A 19,397-nucleotide genomic window follows, 5' to 3' on the forward strand; every position below is an offset into this window, starting at 1 on the left:
TTATCTATTTTATATATAATAGCATGTATATGTCAATCCCAATCTCCCAATTTATCCCTCCCCCGCTTTCCCCTCTGGTAACCACAAGATTGCTTCTACATCTGTGACTCTATTTCTGTTTTGTAAATAAGTTCATTTGTACCATTTTTTTTAGATTCCACATATAAGTGATATCATATATTTGTCTTTCTCTGTCTGACTTAACTTTGCTCAGTATGACAATCTCTAGGTCCATCCATGTTGCTGCAAATAGCATTTTCATTCTTTTTTATGGCTGAGTAATATTCCATTTTGTGTGTGTGTGTGTGTGTGTGTGTGTGTGTATATATATATGTATATATATATATATGTATATATATATATATATATATACACCAATCTTCTTTATCTATTCTTCTGTTGATGGACATTAAGGTTGCTTTTATGTCCTGGCTATTGTAAGTAGTGTTGAAATGAACATTGGGGTACATGTATATATATATATTTTAAATATCTTTATTGTAGTATAATTGCTTTACAATGGTGTGTTAGTTTCTGCTTTATAACAAAGTGAATCAGCTATACATATACATGTATCCCCATATCTCCTCCCTCTTGTATCTCCCTCCCACCCTCCCTACCCCACCCCTCTAGGTGGTCAAGCATGTATCTTTTTGAATTATGATTTTCTCCAGGAATGGGATTGCTGGATCATTTGGTAGTTCTATTTTTAGTTTTTTAAGGAACCTCCATACTGTTCTCCATAATGGCTGTACCAATTTACATTCTCACCAACAGTGTAGGAGGGTCCCATTTTCTCCAAACTCTCTCCAGCATTTATTGTTTGTAGATTTTTTGATGATGGCCATTCTGACCAGTGTGAGGTGATACCTCATTGTAGTTTTGATTTGCATTTCTCTAATAATTAGTGATGTTGAGCATCTCTTCATGTGCTTTGCCAACATGGATTTAAAATGAGGTTATGGTAATCCTCTTTGATGCCAATTTTATTTTAATATTACATATATATACTTCAGTATGATTTTATTTATATAAATGCCCAAAATGGACTAATTAAATCTCTGGTGACAGAAGTCAGAATAGCAATTATTTTTGAGGGGTAATGTGTAATACTTCTGGGGTGCTAGTAATGTTCCATATCTTAATCTAGGTGGTTACTTCATAAAATTTTATCAAGATATATATGATATATACATGATTTGTTTCCCCTTTATATATGTGTTATATTTTAATTAAAACATTTGCTTAAAATATTTCCAGACTCATGCTTGGACAGTTCAAATATCCAAATGTGTTTCCATGCTGTTGTAAGCAAGTGATCCTCTCTGACAGTGATTTTAGATAAACCTGTCTAAATTTCTCTTATCAGTTATTAGAAGCTCTGCCTCCTACAAGGGGGTCTAAATTTTCTTTTGATTATTTTTTTCAAATCCCTTTATTTATTTAAATTTATTTATTTATTTGGCTGCATTGGGTCTTCTTTGCTGCATGCAGGCTTTCTCTAGTTGTGGCGAGCAGGGGCTACTCTTCGTTGCGGTGTGTAGGCTTCTCATTGCGGTGGCTTCTCTTGTTGTGGAGCATGGGCTCTAGACACGCAGGCTTCAGTAGTTACAGCATGCAGGATCAGTAGTTGTGGCTTGTGGGCTCTAATGCACAGGCTCAGTAGTTGTGGTGCACAGGCTTAGTTGCTCCACAGCATGTGGGATCTTCCTGGACCAGGGATCCCAACTGTGTCCCCTGCACTGGCAGGCGGATTCTTAACCACTGCACCACTAAGGAAGTCCCTCTTTTTTCTTTTTATAATTTTTTTTTCTATTTCTTTAATTAATTAATTAATTTAGTTATTTAAAAATTATTTGTCTGTGTTGGGTCTTTGTTGCTGCACGCGGGCTTTCTCTAGTTGCGGTGAGCGGGCTGCTCTTCGATGCGGTGCATGGGCTTCTCATCATGGTGGCTTCTCTTGTTGTGGAGCACGGGCTCTAGGCCTGTGGGCTTCAGTAGTTGCAGCATACAGGCTCAGTAGTTGTGGCACACAGGCTTAGTTGCTCCATGGCATGTGGGATCTTCCTGGACCAGGGCTCAAACCCGTGTCCTTTGCATTGGCAGGTGGATTCTTAACCACTGTGCCACCAGGGAAGCCCAGAAGTCCCTCTTCTGATTTTTTTGATATCCTTTGCCTAAGAGATTACCATATCTTGTAGTGAGTTTTATTAGTTTATTCATTGAGGAAAGTGATGCTTTCTTTGATTCTTCTAAATTTACTTTCTCAATTCGAAAGAGAATCCTTTTTCCCTAAAACTTAAAACTCAGTGTGATAAGGCATTTTTCTTTCTTACATTATTTAAAAATATATATACTATCACATTCTCACTTAGTCTTCACTTTTGTAGCATGCAAAATGCTATTCTCTTTCACTTTAATTCAAAAGGAACCTCTACTCTTTGTCTTTCTACTTTTCTCACTTTTAATGAACCCCCTCTGGATCTAAAATTCTAACATTTATTTTTGGGGGAGTTATGGCCAATATTGCACAGTGATTCTAGTAGTGGACAATGTCATAATGTATTAGTAAAGTACAAATCTTATCCTGCTTTACCAGCTCACTAGTGAGGCTGTTTTGGCCTAGGCTGACTTTGGATTTTAACTATTTTTAACTATCCTTGTTTGTAGAGGCATTCTTTGATGCACAAATGAAAGGAATTAAAGTTAGGGATTATTAAATGTGGAGCTGGTTTGGCATGTAGGATGCTGTTGAATACATCTACAGTAGCATATAAATATAAATCTTTGTCTTTAAGAAAACCCACAAATTTTCATTTGAGATGTTTGGAATACTTCACAAACATCATGGCACACCCATTTGACCTGCTTACCCCATTGGAATATCATTATTTATTTATTTGTTTGTTTATTTATTTATTTACTGTAGAACAGCCTTTATAGTTTGCAATGCAATGTGGAAGAGGAGGGGATACCACAACTCTGGCTCCTAGGGCAGCTCCACAGGCCTGAAATCAAAGAAGGCGTGAGTACCCCAGGAAGGAGCCTGCTGAACCCTGGTTTTGCCCTGCTCCTTGGAGCCCAGTGTCTGGGCACTTGAGGTTAGAACCTATGGAATGGAAGCCTTCCATGCCGAAGATGTGACACTGGGAAGGCCAGAGCCCTTTCCCTCGACCTCCATACATTACTGGGACCGAGAGGAATGTCATTTAATAAATGACATCAAAATTCACAAAATTGTATTGATGGCATAAAAAAAAGTCCCAAAATATTTACTAGTAGAGGCATACAACTTTCTATTTTTTAAAATCTAAGCTCTAAATTTACTCTTGCCTTCCTAAATTCTGCTCTTATACACCCCAAATAAGATGGTACAAAATGCTTCTTCTTTCAGTTGGTCATGACCTTGGGTGGGTTTAACTGTCTCTGGATTATGGTAACAGAATAATGGTTCACCAAAAACAGTCACATTCTGGGCTTCCCTGGTGGCGCAGTGGTTGAGAGTCCGCCTGCCGATGCAGGGGACACGGGTTCGTGCCCCGGTGTGGGAAGATCCCACATGCCGTGGAGCGGCTGGGCCCGTGAGCCATGGCCGCTGAGCCTGCGTGTCCGGAGCCTGTGCTCCGCAACGGCAGAGGCCACAACAGTGAGAGGCCCGCCTACCGCAAAAAAAAAAAAAAAAAAAAAAAAAAAGTCACATTCTAATCCCCATAACCCAGGACTATGTTATGTAAAATGGTGTATTAGTTTCCTATTGTGATGTAACAAAATACCACAAACTTAGTGTCTTAAGACAATATAAATTTGTTACTTAAAGATCAGAAATCTAAAATGGGTTTCTGTGGGCTAGAATCAAGGTGTTGATAGGACTGTTACTTCTGTAGGCTCTAGAGCAGAATTTGTTTCCTTACCTTTTCTTGCTTTTAGAGGCCACCTGTATCCCTAAGGGTGTGGTCCCCTCCTCCATCTTCAAAACCTGCAGTTTAGCATAATATGCATATCTCTCTCTGACTTTAACACTGACCCTCCTGCCTTCCTCTTTTACTTATCTGGACCCTTATGATTACACTGAATCCACCCAGATAACCCAGGATAACATCCCCATCTTAATATCCTTAACTTAGTCATATCTGCAAAGTTCCTTTTGCCATCTAAGGTCATATCTTCACGTGTCCTGAAGAGGAGGATGTGAACATCTTGGGGGACCATAATTCTGCTAACCAGTTCCATTTTGCCTAACTTTTAAGTTTATTCCTATAAAATTTCTGGTAATACCTTATTATCTTTTTTTTTTTTTTTTTTTTTTTACTCCCTCTTGAACCCATTCCAATTAGATTTTTGTTCCAAAACTCTGCTGAATCATTTTTGTCAAAACCACCAGTGAGGGGCTTCCCTGGTGGCGCAGTGGTTGAGAGTCCGCCTGCTGATGCAGGGTATACAGGTTCGTGCCCCGGTCTGGGAAGATCCCACATGCTGCGGAGCGGCTGGGCCCATGAGCCATGGCCGCTGAGCCTGCGCGTCCGGAGCCTGTGCTCCGCAATGGGAGAGGCCACAGAAGTGAGAGGCCCGCGTACCGCAAAAAAAAAAAAAAAAAAAAAACCACCAGTGACCTCCAGGTAGCCAAATCCAGTGGGAGTTTTTCAGTCTTAATTTAACCCAAACTTATTACCAGCTTTGACCCAGTTGATTCCTCTCTCCTTCTTGAGACAATTTCTTTCTTCTCTGCTCAGATCTCTTCTCTAGCTACATTCTCTCTGCAGGTGATTTCAACTAATTTCACGGCTGTAAATATCATCTGCACACTGGCAATTCCCAAATTACATGTTGACTCAGGGCCACACACCCAAATTCCAGACTTGTGTATTTAACTGCCTATTTAGTATCACCACTTGGATAGATAATAAGCATCTTAAACCTAAAAATGGATTTTCAGCCAAAACCTGCCTCTCCTTCTGTATTCTTCATCTCAGGAAATGGTTCCATCATTCACACAGGTACTCAGGCCCAAAAACATTGGAATCATCCTTGATTGCTCCTTTTCTTTATTTCACATCCATTCCATCATAAAATATTTCAAAATATATTCTTTATCTGACCGCTTATTACTGCCACCATTGTTAACCTGATCCAAGCCATAAACGTCTCTCACTTAGGCTATTGCAAAACTTCTTTAATTGCTCCCCTCCTTAAATACTTGCTACCTTCTTTCCTCTCCTAAATATATGTTCCAGACACCGGGGTGATCCTTTAAAAGGATCATGTTCCTCCCTTACCCTAAACCCTGCAAAGGATTCATTCACATAAATCTAGACTGAAATCCCATGGCCTACAAGCCCTAGATGGTCCTGCCTGTGGCTACCTCTCTTACATTATTTCCCAGCAATTCTGCCTTGCTCGCCGCTCAGTAGCCATGCTAGCCTTTCTATTCCTTAAATATGTTAAGCACACTCTTGTGGAAGGTCCCCTCTATGTAGAATTCTATTCTACTACCACCAAGTTTAGCTCACCTACTCACTCAGATATTTGCTCAAATGTCACCTTCTCAGACCCCTTCTCTGAGCACTCTACCTCTGTCTCTAAAATAGTACTCCCATCATTCTCTGTCCCTTACCATGCTCTGGTTTTCATTTGGTATACTGTATAACTATCTGATGTTATAGTTTTATGTTTTAAAATCTGTAATCCTCACTAAAATTTAAGTTCTATAATGGCAAATAATAAGTTTTGTCTTTTATTGTATCTCTAACACACAGAGCAGTACCTAGCACATAGTAGGGGCTCGATAAGTTGAACAATTGAATATTTTTTCCTTTATTTGTTATTTTGATCTGCCACTATGTACCCTATTTTAATTCCTAAGGGCACAAATGAATGACAATCTTTAGTTTCTAGGAGCTCTTGATTTAGAAGGAGACATTTATACACACAAATAATTACAGTTTGGGGTACAAAGTACCTAATTTATATACAGGAGGCAGTAGAGATGATTATTAGGAAAAACTGGAGAAAATTCAACCTAAACAGAATTTAAAAGAATGAATTAAATTTTATTAGGCAGATGTAAGTAGAGTGAAAGGGAAGGCATTCCAAGATAGTAGTATATGTACAAGCAGAGCGGTATGAAATAGCAGGTTGTATTTGAGAGTCTATAAAGAGTTCAGTATATTGGAATAAGTGGTGTGGTGAGAAAGGTGTTAAAGATGATGTAGGTAAGGAGGGAGGACTCATAATATGAAGAGCCTTACATGCCACACTCAGGAGTGTAAATTTTCTCTAGTAGCCAGAGAGGAAGCTCTAAAAACATTTAAGATTGGATTGATATAATTTTCATTCTGGTCATTTCACTCACACTTTAGAAATGCCATTCTAGCAGCCTTATTGGTGCCAGAGGTAAGAAATTCATCTTGAGATAGTCCAGATGAGAGGTGATGAGAACATGAAGTAGAAATAGTTGATGGAAAATAAAAGGATGTATGAGACTGTCATAATTCTATGAAAAAAAATTTTTATGATCATACAACTTTTGGCTTTGTTTCTATACTGAAAAAAACAAACTTCTAATATATATCTGGTTTCTCCAGCAGACATTCTTATTGGGAAAAGAACATACCGATCAGGCAATTCAAGTAATCCAGTTGAGATTGCAGTTTATTTTTTATATTTACCATTTACCTTGTGAGCTTTGCTAGTAAAGTCAGTTTTTTAGAGACCCATCAGCCCTGGATAAAGTGATAACTTTAATTTCTGAACCTGCATAATTGAGAACAAGACCCCTTGGTAACATCTCTGAGTACAGAGATCCTTCAAAGTCTTAAATAAATAGCATTACTATTTATGAGAGGAATTATTAATCATAAACTTTTTACACTGCTGTACAAAAATTCTGTAGAATTTATTAGGAATTTCAGAAAAACAAGCTTCAGTACTATAGCTAATACATAATTTGAATAATAAAATGCCTTATTTTATTTTTAAATACAATGACTTTATTTCCAGTAGCATACTCATTAAAAACAACGAAGTATTTTCATTTATTAAAAATGTATTTATCAATAAAAACATAACAAAGTATAATTTGTAGCATTAATGTAAACTAGTCAATTTATCTACATTGCCCATGTTATGATTTACCTTTATTTTATGGTTATAGTGTTTTACTAATTAACAAATGCATAAATATATGATATATTTACAGGAGATTCTCAAAAATAATGATGTTACTGTTATACTTCATCAGTGTTTTCTCTGTGATCCGGATCCAACATCAGGATGGATTGGTCCTTGGCTGGCTGTTCTGTAACATAATTTCAGAATATTCTTTAACTGTAGTATTCATAGACTTTAAGGTAAAATCTGTAAGGTGGATCTCCTTACAAAATACAGACTTTAATAAAACTAAACTCACAATTCAATTTCTCAAATGCTACATATACATCAGTCTCAACATAGTGACTACCACTTTACATAAGGCATCATACTAATCATAATAGTCCATAATCTTTACTCTTTGGTAAGATTTGCTTAAGAGGTGCTTTTTAAAATCATAATCTGCTGTGTAAATGGTCAAAACTTAATAATTTCGTTTTCTACAGGAGACACTTGGAGCCGCTATAATACCCTAGGAATAGTTTAACAACATATTGGGCTAAAGAAGTTGCTTGGGAAGGTAACTGTTAAAAATTCATTAAATTTATTTTATTTAAAAAAGTAAATACAATTTTCCAAACTAAAAATTCTGCTTCTAAGATTCCTAGTTTTTACATTGAAAAATCATGGTGGGTGTCTTGAGGATGCCCTGCAGTAACCCTATTATCCTATATTGTTTGCATTTTGTCTCTATTATAATGCACACTACTTCAGGAAAGGAAAGTGTTTTCCTCTTTCTAGTCCCAGCCTGGCACATGGTAAGAACTCAGGTAATATCTGTTCAACAAATAAAAAGAGACAAATATCATAGGTTTTACAAAAAGAAAAAAAGAAAAAAAAAATCAGGCTGCTATGGTTTGCCAAAAAGAAGAAATTCTAAATTTTGGATGGGACAAAATTTGGGCTGAATAAGCCCATCTAAAGGGGATGACACTAAAGTCAAGTCTTAAAGAAGAGTAGGAGAGAGACATTTACGAGCAAGTCCTGTGAGGCAGTGGGAGCAGTGTGGGCCTTGGAAGCTGCAAGAAGTTCCAGGGAGACCTGCCTGTTATTCAAGAGTGTGTAAATTATGAGCTGTGGAGCAACTGGAGATGAGGGTGAAAAGGTCTTGAATGTAGTTCTCTGGAGATATAATTTTATCTTTTAGGTGATGTGTAACTACTGAGGTTGGGTTTTAAGAGAGAGAGTGATATGTTCACATTTGTGCTTTAAAAAGATTACTCTGGTGGTGGTGTGAAAGAGGCAGTGGAGCGAGCAAACAGGGAGGCTGTTGAAATGGTCTAGATGAGACATGATGAATTCTTAAACTAAGATACTATCAGTAGAAATGGAGAGGAGTGAATGGATTTGAGATGCACTTTATTATTAACAGGATTTATTGACTAGGGGTAAGGGAGAATAAGAAGCCTGGATGAGATACAAATTTCTCTCTGGGAAATTTGGTATATGATGGTGTCATTAATTAAAATAAAAATTGTAAAAGGAACAGATTTTGGGGGGAAGATGGGAAACTGTAAACCCTAGTTCGCCACTGAAGAGTTCTGAGACTTGAGAAAATTACTTGATGTCTTTAGCTGAGAAGATTAAACAGAAGAATATGCGTGACACCATTTGGCATAGTGCTTTTCAAGGATAGGAACCCAGTAAGTGTGAGTTTCCTTTCTTCTAATTATATCTCAACAATATTCAGTTGTCACAAAGAATATTAATTGAATAAATATTAACACTCAGTAAAGGGCTTTGGAAGAACTCTAGAAACAGTTGTACTTTTATGGAGTATAAAATGGTCAGAATATTAAAAAAAAGTTTCAGTTTCAAATAAATCTCTGCATTTTATTGCAGTCTGAAAAATGTGGATAATTTATATATTCAAAGCCCATGTATAAAAAATCATAAACTCTCAACCAATATTTTCAAGTATTTAGTATGTGCAAGTTTCTGTGAAGTAGGCAGATAAGTGAAAAATAGCCTCTCAGATTATAGTTCTAAAGAAGATTATTCACATATAAAGACAACTAATAAAAGTGCATACGGAGAGGGCAGAGTCAAGATGGCATACCAGGAGGATGCAGAATTCGCGTCTTCTCACAACTAGGGAACCTACCAGGCACTGATGGGGGACCATGGACACCTAAGGGGATGGGAGGAACCCCCAGTGACTGGTTGTTTCAATTATAGTTTAATTTCTCCTAATATATTTTTTATCTTTCTAAATTTATTTTGTTTTTTATTCTTTGATATTGTACTGCTCCTTTTTTTTTTCTTTCTTTCTTTCTTTTTTTTTTTCTTTTACTGCTCCACAAAGCTTGAGGGATCTTAGTTCCCAGGCCGGAGGTCGAGCCCGAACTCCTGTGGTGGGAACTCCAAGTCCAAACTGCTGGACTAACAGAACCTCAGACCCCAGAGAATATCAATCAGAGTGAGGCCTCCCGGAGGTCCTCAACTCAGCACCAAGACCTGGCTCTATCCAACTGCCTGCAAACTCCAGTGCTAGACGTCACAGGCCAAACAAACAGTAAGAAAGGAATACAGCACCACCCATCAAAACAAAACAAAACAAAACAAAAGAAACAACAAAAAATATGTTACAGATGAAGGAGCAAGGTAAAAACCTACAATACCAAATAAATGAAGATGAAAGAAGCAACCTACCTGAAAAAGAATTCAGAGTAATGATAGTAAAGATGATCCAAAATCTCAGAAACAGAATAGAGAAAATAAAAGAAAAATTTAACAAGGATCTAGGAGAACTAAAGAACAAACAAACAGTGATGAACAACACAATTACTGAAATTAAAAATACTCTAGAAGGAATCAATAGCAGAATAACAGAGGCAGAAGAACGGATAAGTGACCTGGAAGAAAAAATGGTAGAAATAACTGTCAGGGAGCAGAATAAAGAAAAAAGAATGAAAATTGAGGACACTCTCAGAGACTTCTGGGACAACATTAAATGCACCAACATTCGAATTACAGGGGTCCCAGGAGAAGAGGAGAAAAAGAAAGGGTCTGAGAACATATTTGAAGAGATTATAGTCGAAAACTTCCCTAACATGGGAAAGGAAATAATCAGTCAAGTCCAGGAAGCGCAGAGAGTCCTATACAGGATAAACCCAAAGAGAAACATGCCAAGACACATAGTAATCAAACTATCAAAAATTAAATACAAAGAAAAAATATTAAAAGCAGCAAGGGAAAAACAACAAATAACATACAAGGGAATCCCCATAAGGTTAACAGCTGATTTTTCAGCAGAAACTCTGCAAGCCAGAAAGGAGTGGCAGGACATATTTAAAGTGATGAAGGGGGAAAACCTACAAGCAAGATTACTCTACCCAGCAAGGATCTCATTCAGATTCAATGGAGAAATTGAAACCTTTACAGATAAGCAAAAGTTAAGAGAATTAGGCACCACCAAACCAGCTTTACAACAAATGCTAAAGGAACTTCTTTAGGCAGGAAACACAAGAGAAGGAAAAGACCCACAACAACAACCCCAAACAATTAAGAAAATGGTAATAGGAACATACATATCAATGATTACCTTGAATGTAAATGGATTACATGCTCCAACCAAAAGAGATAGACTGGCTGAATGAATACAAAAACAAGACCCATACATATGCTGTCTACAAGAGACCCACTTCAGAGCTAGGGACACATACAGACTGAAAATGAGGGGATGGAAAAAGATATTCCATGCAAATGGAAATCAAAAGAAAACTGGAGTAGCAATTCTCATATCAGACAAAATACACTTTAAAATAAAGACTATTACAAGAGACAAAGAAGGACACTACATAATGATCAAGGGATCAATCCAAGAAGAAGACAAAACAGTTGTAAATATTTATGCACCCAACATAGGAGCACCTCAATACCTAAGGCAAATGCTAACAGCCATAAAAGAGGAAATTGACAGTAACACAATCATAGTAGGGGACTTTAACACCCCCTTTCACCAGTGGACAGATCAACCAAAATGAAAATAAATAAGGAAACACAAACTTTAAATGACACATTAAACCAGATGGACTTAATTGATATTTATAGGACATTCCATCCAAAAAACCAGAATACACTTTCTTTTCAAGTGCTCATGGACATTCTCTGGGATAGACCATAACTTGGGTCACAAATCAAGCCTTGGAAAATTTAAGAAAATTGAAATCATATCAAGTAACTTTTCTTACCACATGCTATGAGACTAGATATCAATTAAAGGTAAAAATCTGTAAAAAAAAAAAATACAAACACATGGAGGCTAAACAATACACTACTTAATAACCAAGAGATCATTGAAGAAATCAAAGAGGAAATCAAAAAATACCTAGAAACAAATGACAGTGAAAACACGATGACCCAAAACCTGTGGGATGCAGCAAAAGCAGTACTAAGAGGGAAATTTATAGCAATACAATCCTACCTCAAGAAACAAGAAACATCTCAAATAAACAACATAACCTTACACCTAAAACAATTAGGGAAAGAAGAACAAAAAAACTGCAAATTTAGCAGAAGGAAAGAAATCATAAATATCAGATAAGAAATAAACGAAAAAGAAATGAAGGAAAAAATAGCAAAGATCAATAAAACTAAAACCTGGTTCATTGAGAAGATAAACAATGTTGGTAAACCATTAGCCAGACTCATCAAGAAAAAAACAGAAATATTCAAATCAATAGAGTTAGAAATCAAAAAGGAGAAGTTACAACTGACACTGCAGAAATACAAAGGATCATGAGAGATTACTACAAGCAACTCTATGACAATAAAATGGACAACCTGGAAGAAATGGACAAATTCTTAGAAAAGTACAACCTTCTGAGACTGAACCAGGAAGAAAGAGAAAATATGAACAGACCAATCACAAGCACTGAAATTGAGACTGTGATTAAAAATCTTCCAGAAAACAAAAGCCCAGGACCAGATGGCTTCACAGGCGAATTCTATCAAACATTTAGAAAAGAGCTAACACCTATCCTTCTCAAACTCTTCCAAAATATAACGGAGGGAGGAACACTCCCAAACTCATTCTACGAGGCCACCATCACCCTGATACCAAAATCAGACAAAGATGTCACAAAGAAAGAAAACTACAGGCCAATATCACTGATGAACATAGATGCAAAAATCCTCAACACAATACTAGCAAACAGAATCCAATGGCACATTAAAAGGATCATACACCATGATCAACTGGGGTTTATCCCAGGAATGCAAGGATTCTTCAATATGCGCAAATCAATCAATGTGATAAACCATATTAACAAAATGAAGGATCATGTGATCATGTCAATAGATACAGAAAAAGCTTTTGACAAAATTCAACACCCATGTATAATAAAAACTCTACTGGAAGTAGGCATAGAGGGAACTTATGTCTACATAATAAAGGCCATATATGACAGACACACAGCCAACATCATTCTCAATGGTGAAAAACTGAAACCATTTCCACTAAGATCAGGACCAAGACCAGGTTGTCCATTCTCACCATTATTATTCAACATAGTTTTTGAAAGTTTTAGCCACAGCAATCAGAGAAAAAAAAGAAATAAAAAGAATCCAAATTAGAAAAGAGGAAGTAAAGCTGTCACTGTTCGCAGATGACATGATATTACACATAGAGAATCCTAACGATGCTAGCAGAAAAGTACTAGAGCTAATTAGTGAATTTGTTAAAGTAGCAGGATAGAAAATTAATGCACAGAAATCTCTTGCATTCCTATGCACTAAGTATGAAAAATCTGAAAGAGAAATTATGGAAACACTCCCATTTACTATTTCAACAGAAAGAATAAAATACCTAGGAATAAACCTACCTAAGGAGACAAAAGACCTGTATGCAGAAAACTATAAGACACTGATGAAAGAAATTAAAGATGATACAAACACATGGAGATATATACCATGTTCTTGGATTGGAAGAGCCAACATTGTGAAAATGACTATACTACCCAAAGTAATCTACAGATTCAATGCAATCCCTATCAAACTATGAATGGCACTTTTCACAGAACTAGAACAAAACATTTCTCAATTTGTATGGAAACACAAAAGACCCCGAATAGCCAAAGCAATCTTGAGAAAGAAAAACGGAGCTGGAGGAATCAGGCTCCCTGACTTCATACTATACTACAAAGCTACTGTAATCAAGACAGTATGGTACTGGCACAAAAACAGAAATATAGATCAATGGAACAGCATAGAAAGTCCAGAGATAAACCCACGCACATATGGTCACCTTATCTTTGATTAAGGAGGCAAGAATATACAGTGGAGAAAAGACAGCCTCTTCAATAAGTGGTTCTGGGAAAACTGGACAGCTACATGTAAAAGAATGAAATTAAAACACTCCCTAACACCATACACAAAAATAAACTCAAAATGGATTAAAGACTTAATGTAAAGGCAGACACTCTAAAACTTTTAGAGGAAAACATAGGCAGAACACTCTATGACATAAATGACAGCAAGATCCTTTTTGACCCACCTCCTAGAGAAATGTAAATAAAAACAAAAATAAACAAATGGGACCTAATGAAACTTCAAAGCTTTTGCACAGCAAAGGAAACCATAAACAAGACCAAAAGCCATCTCTCAGAATGGGAGAAAATATTTGCAAATGAAGCAACTGACAAAGGATTAACGTTCAAAATTTGCAAGCAGCTCATGCAACTCAGTATCAAAAAAACAAACAACCCAATCCAGAAAGGGGCAGAAGATCTAAATAGACATTTCTCCAAAGAAGATATACAGACTGCCAACAAGCACATGAAAGAATGCTCAACATCACTAATCATTAGAGAAATGCAAATCAAAACTACAATGCGGTATCACCTCACACCCGTCAGAATGGCTACCATCAAAAAATCTACAAACAATAAATTGTGGAGAGGATGTGGAGAAAAGGGAATCCCCTTGCACTGTTGGTGGGAATGTAAATTGATAAGCCTCTATGGAGAACAGTATGGAGGTTCCTTAAGTAACTAAAAATAGAACTACCATATGACCCAGCAATCCCACTACTGGGCATATACACTGAGAAAACCATAATTCTAAAAGAGTCATGTACCACAATGTTCATTGCAGCTCTGTTTATGATAGCCAGGACAGGGAAGCAACTAAGTGTCCATTGACAGATGAATGGATAAAGAAGTGGTACATATATACAATGGAATATTACTCAGCCATAAAAAGAAATGAAATTGAGGGCTTCCCTGGTGGCGCAGTGGTTGAGAGTCTGCCTGCTGATGCAGGGGACACGGGTTTGTGCCCCGGTCCGGGAAGATCCCACATGCCGCGGAGCGGCTAGGCCCGTGAGCCATGGCCGCTGAGCCTGCGCGTCTGGAGCCTGTGCTCCACAACGGGAGAGGCCACAACAGTTAGAAGCCCGTGTACTGCAAAAAGAAAAAAAGAAAAGAAAAAAAAATGAAATTGAGTTATTTGTAATGAGGTGGATGGACCTAGAGTCTGTCATACAGAGTGAAGTGAGTCAGAAAGAGAAAAGCAAATACCAAATGCTAACACATATATATGGAATCTAAAAAAAAAATGGTTGTGATGAACCTAGGAGCCAGGACAGGAATAAAGACACAGATGTTGAGAATGGACTTGAGGACACGGGGAGGGGGAAGAGTAATTTGGGACAAAATTAGAGAGTAACATTGACACATATACACTGCCACGTGTAAAATAGATAGCTAGTGGGAAGTAGCTGCATAGCACAGGGAGATCAGCTCGGTGCTTTGTGACTGAGCTTTGTAAACTTATCCCACCTAGAGGGGTGGGATAGGGAAGCTGGGAGGGAGATGCTAGTGGGAGGAGATATGGGGATATATGTTTACATATAGCTGATTCACTTTGTTATACAGCAGAAACTAACACAACATTGTAAAGCAATTATACTCCAATAACGATGTTTAAAAAAAGTGCATATGGAGTATATGTATACAAACAGATAAGTTCAGAGGAGGGTGAGAATATCATAGCTGGATCGATCACAGACTTCATGGGAGAACTAACATTAAGTTGGAGCTTTGATGGTTGTACCTGAAGAGCAGAGCAAAAATATAATGTAGATAGGAATTGGGCATGAACATAAGTGAAGAGGGCATGAACATAAGTGAAGAGGGCATGAACCTAAGTGAAACACTCTAAATGTGTTTGGCTGGAATGGAAGATTGATACTGTAAGAGGAAAGGCAAGTGGGACTACAAATTGTTAGAATAATTCTTATTTTTTTGAAGGGAAAGTTATACTTTGCATGTAAATTTCATGTAAGTACTTTCTGGAATGTTACTTTTTTTTGAGACAATTTAAACTTATTAAGATAATCATTATGGTGGCAATAATACTAATAATTTAGCTTAACATGTATTTAGCATATATTATGTTACAGGCTCTGTTTTAAATGTTTTACATGGGTGATTATCTCACATAATCCTCACAGGTGCTCCATGGGGATAGATACTATAATTATTAAGTTGATTATGAGTGTTCAGTGAAGGGATACAGGAAAGAGTGGGTTGAATACTTTTCTTCTGGAAATCTCAGAACTGCACTTGCTCTAAGAAATAGCAGAAGATTGCCTGTGCTATGAAAGATACTGAGAAGGCTTCCTGCTCAAAATTATTCCTCTCACTCAAGTGTTAAAGTGCCTGAAATCCCACTATTAGAAATTCATTATTGTTCTTTCCATATAATGGTTTTAAATGATTGAAATTGTTTTAGATCTTTTAAAATGATTTTTTGAAATGGTAAAGTGTCTTTTAAGATTCATGCTAAACACCTTAACAAGAATGAATACATCAGCTTACTTCTATGCCTGAGATAAACCCAAATCAACACCATCAATCACTCGTGTGGGGGAACAAACTGCAAAGGGCAATAGAAGGGGTAAATACACAAACAGCAACAACGACAAAACCACGCATGTGTGGGGTGGGAAGTAGTGGATTAATATATAAACTTCACCCAAGTTGTGAATTTTCCAGAGATAGATACAATTTCTGGGAATTAAGCATCAATTCTCAAATCTTTTTTTTCTTTTAGTGTATTTACTTATTTATTTATTTTTATTTTCGGCTGCATTGGGTCTTCGTTGCTGCGTGCGGGCTTTCTCTAGTTGTGGTGAGTGGGGGCTACTCTTCGTTGTGGTGTGCAGTCTTCTCACTGAGGTGGTTTCTCTTGTTGCGAAGTATGGGCTCTAAGTGTACGGGCTTCAGCAGTTGTGACAGGCAGGCTCAGTAGTTGTGGCTCATGGGCTCTAGAGCACAGGCTCAGTAGTTGTGGTGCATGGGCTGAGTTGCTTCGCGGCATGTGGGATCTTCTCGGAACAGGGCTCAAACCCGTGTCCCCTGCATTGGCAGGCAGATTCTTAACCACTGCGCCACCAGGGAAGCACAATTCTCAAATCTTAAACCAAGGACATTTGGGTTTTCAGTATTGGGGCACCTGATATTATATAATTAATGTTGCTAGGCTGAGAAATTCAGTTTCTGAATTAACTACATAATACTTGTACATTGTAAAGTTGTTATATAAGACAGTATAATTTAAAAACAAAATTCTTGTTAAGTTCATATGGGTATGAAAACATTGGAACTGAAATGTATAATAAAAAACATTGATAAAAAGCTTACCTGCAACATCTCCAAAATAACAAATACTCCTCAGTAGCTATTTTTGCCATTGTTTGAAGAGATGGAAATCTGTTTTAGAAAAATCTCTATTGACTAGAAATAGGCTATACCACAGTTGTCCTGGTAAATACAATACAGTTTTAATGGTCTCGTGTCATACATACAGAAAGTGTAAGAATATGGTTATATATTGCCTTTCTAGAACTTGCATATTAAATAATTTTATGTATATAAAATACAATGGAGATCCAGGAACAAATTTCGAAATCTTTTAGAAGACCAAAGTATATCTAAAGCCCATGCACTTTATTCCCAGGGGAGGCAATAAGTACCTATTTATTTGCTTTAACGTAACTCGAAAAGCTTGCATATCTGTTTTCTGGACTCTAAATAACAAGCAGTTAAATAGAAGACTTGAAGGCAATATATAGGTAGGAGTAAGTCCAGGTGATTAAAAGAAAACAAACAGGCTATAAAAGCATAAACTTTGAAACTCTGCATTTACCATAAATATTAAACTGAATCTAATAATGAGAAAACAATCAGACAAATTCAGATTACAGGATATTCAACAAGATAACTGGTCTGGATTCTTTGAAAGTGTCAATGTGTATGAAAGATTGAAAAAGAGCAAAGAGACTTTTCTAGGTTAAAAGACATGACAACTAATTGCAATGTATAATCCTGGGTTTGATCCTGGATCAGAGAAATAAAATAGCCACAGAAGACTTTTTTATAGACAACTGAAGAACTCTGAATATGGAATGGGTATCAGATAATATCATATCTGATATTAAATTTCTTGGGTGTGATGATAGTATTGTGGTTATGTAGGAGAGTATCTGTTCTTAGGACAAGATGTATGCTGAAGTATTTATAGGGGAAGTATCATCATGTCTGTTATTTAGTTTTAAGCAGTTCGTTAAAATGTATGTTTGTGTGTGTGTAAGTATGTCTTATCCTATCCTATTCTATGTATTTTTTTCTACTCTTTCATCTATCCGTCCATCCATCCATCCATCCCTCTATCAGATAAATCAAGTGTGGCAAAATGTCAACAATTGGTGAATCTAAGTAAATAGTAAAGTAACACAAAATAAAAATAGCAGACAAAAGGGCAAACAAGAATAAAATGTTCAAATCCCTATGCAGAATATGACAAATGAAGCAGTATTGATGGAGGAGGGGGATCAAGTAATTTTGATGCCAGCTGCTTAAACAGGGAGTTAATAATTCTGTGAATTTATACCATTTTCCCTGAAAAAAAAGAAGGTTCCTGACCTATGTTAGTGATGTTAAAATACGGAAGAGTAACATGTTGGAGATAAAGAGACTAAGAAAGCTAATGGTTACCACCTGTCAAAAAGAATGAAAAAGATATGAGATAAAAATGATTTCAATCCTACCAGACCCTAATCCACACCATTAACTTTTCAGTTAGTAGATACTCTAGCAACATGACACAGTGCACCAATGTGCACAAGATAGTAATTTGCTGAGTAGGTAACTTTCTCTTCCTGTTGAGTAGTATTTACAATTCATGCTCAGTCATTTGTGTTTAGTGAACTGTTTTCAACTTAATTTGAAGTGTATAGAAGAGTGATCTCAGTCACTGTAGGTATTATCTCACTTAAGTGAAGTAAGAATCATAGATATCATAAATGACAAAAAATTGTCACAATCAAAATTCAGACCCAGAAAAATTAACACTGCAAAAATTACTTAAATTGCTGGAGATGAAAAATTGAGCAAAAACCACAACTAGGATGTAAAAAGTAACCATGAAAAAATACATCAGGAATTGAAATGACCTTTGCCAAGAGTTCCGTCTAAAAATTGTAGCATTAAAAATGCCACACCGAAAAGGTCACTTCTAAGAACCATGTGCTCAGAGGTAAATAATAAACTGCATGAGAGCAGGGACAGCCTCTTTCTTACTTACTATTATTCACTACTATACCCAGAGCATAGCAAAAATATGAAACGTAAGTAAGACAAGTATAACTTTATTTATGTAAAACCAAATAACAAGAAATGAAGTGTATTTGCATAAACTTACTTTCTCCTGTCGAGATTTCATAACTGAGGGCACACGATGAAAATCAATTGAACAAGCATCCAATTAATTCTCTAAAATAACATTTCTTTGTTGAACATTTAAATTGAGGATTGTGAGAGTACAGATAATATCTTAATTTGAGGATGCCCTTTCCATAGACCTGAATGTCTCCTGATCACATCTGGCCAGATATGATTTTTTCCTTTTGTGATTTCCTAAGATTGTGCATCACATAGTCTTATCTTACCTTACATTACAGCTATTTGTTTATACTATGCATTTATGTCTTTATCCCTGTTGGACTGAAAATTCCTGAATGCAATGACTGTTTTTCATTTATATGTATATCTCTGCCAGAATCCAGAGTCAAGGCAAAACTTAAAAAAAAAAAAAAATCAAACTAGTAATGTCCAGTTTTGAAATCTGAAGACATGGAAGGGATATGAGCAAGGATGCGCTCATTATAAATGTAAACTCCTTAACAATCTTCTAATTAGGCTACATATCTAAAATTATTTGAAGAATAGTGCACTGATGCTTGTTTC

Source organism: Grampus griseus (assembly GCF_964374135.1).
Source record: "Grampus griseus genome assembly, chromosome: 8".
Classification (NCBI taxonomy): domain Eukaryota; kingdom Metazoa; phylum Chordata; class Mammalia; order Artiodactyla; family Delphinidae; genus Grampus; species Grampus griseus.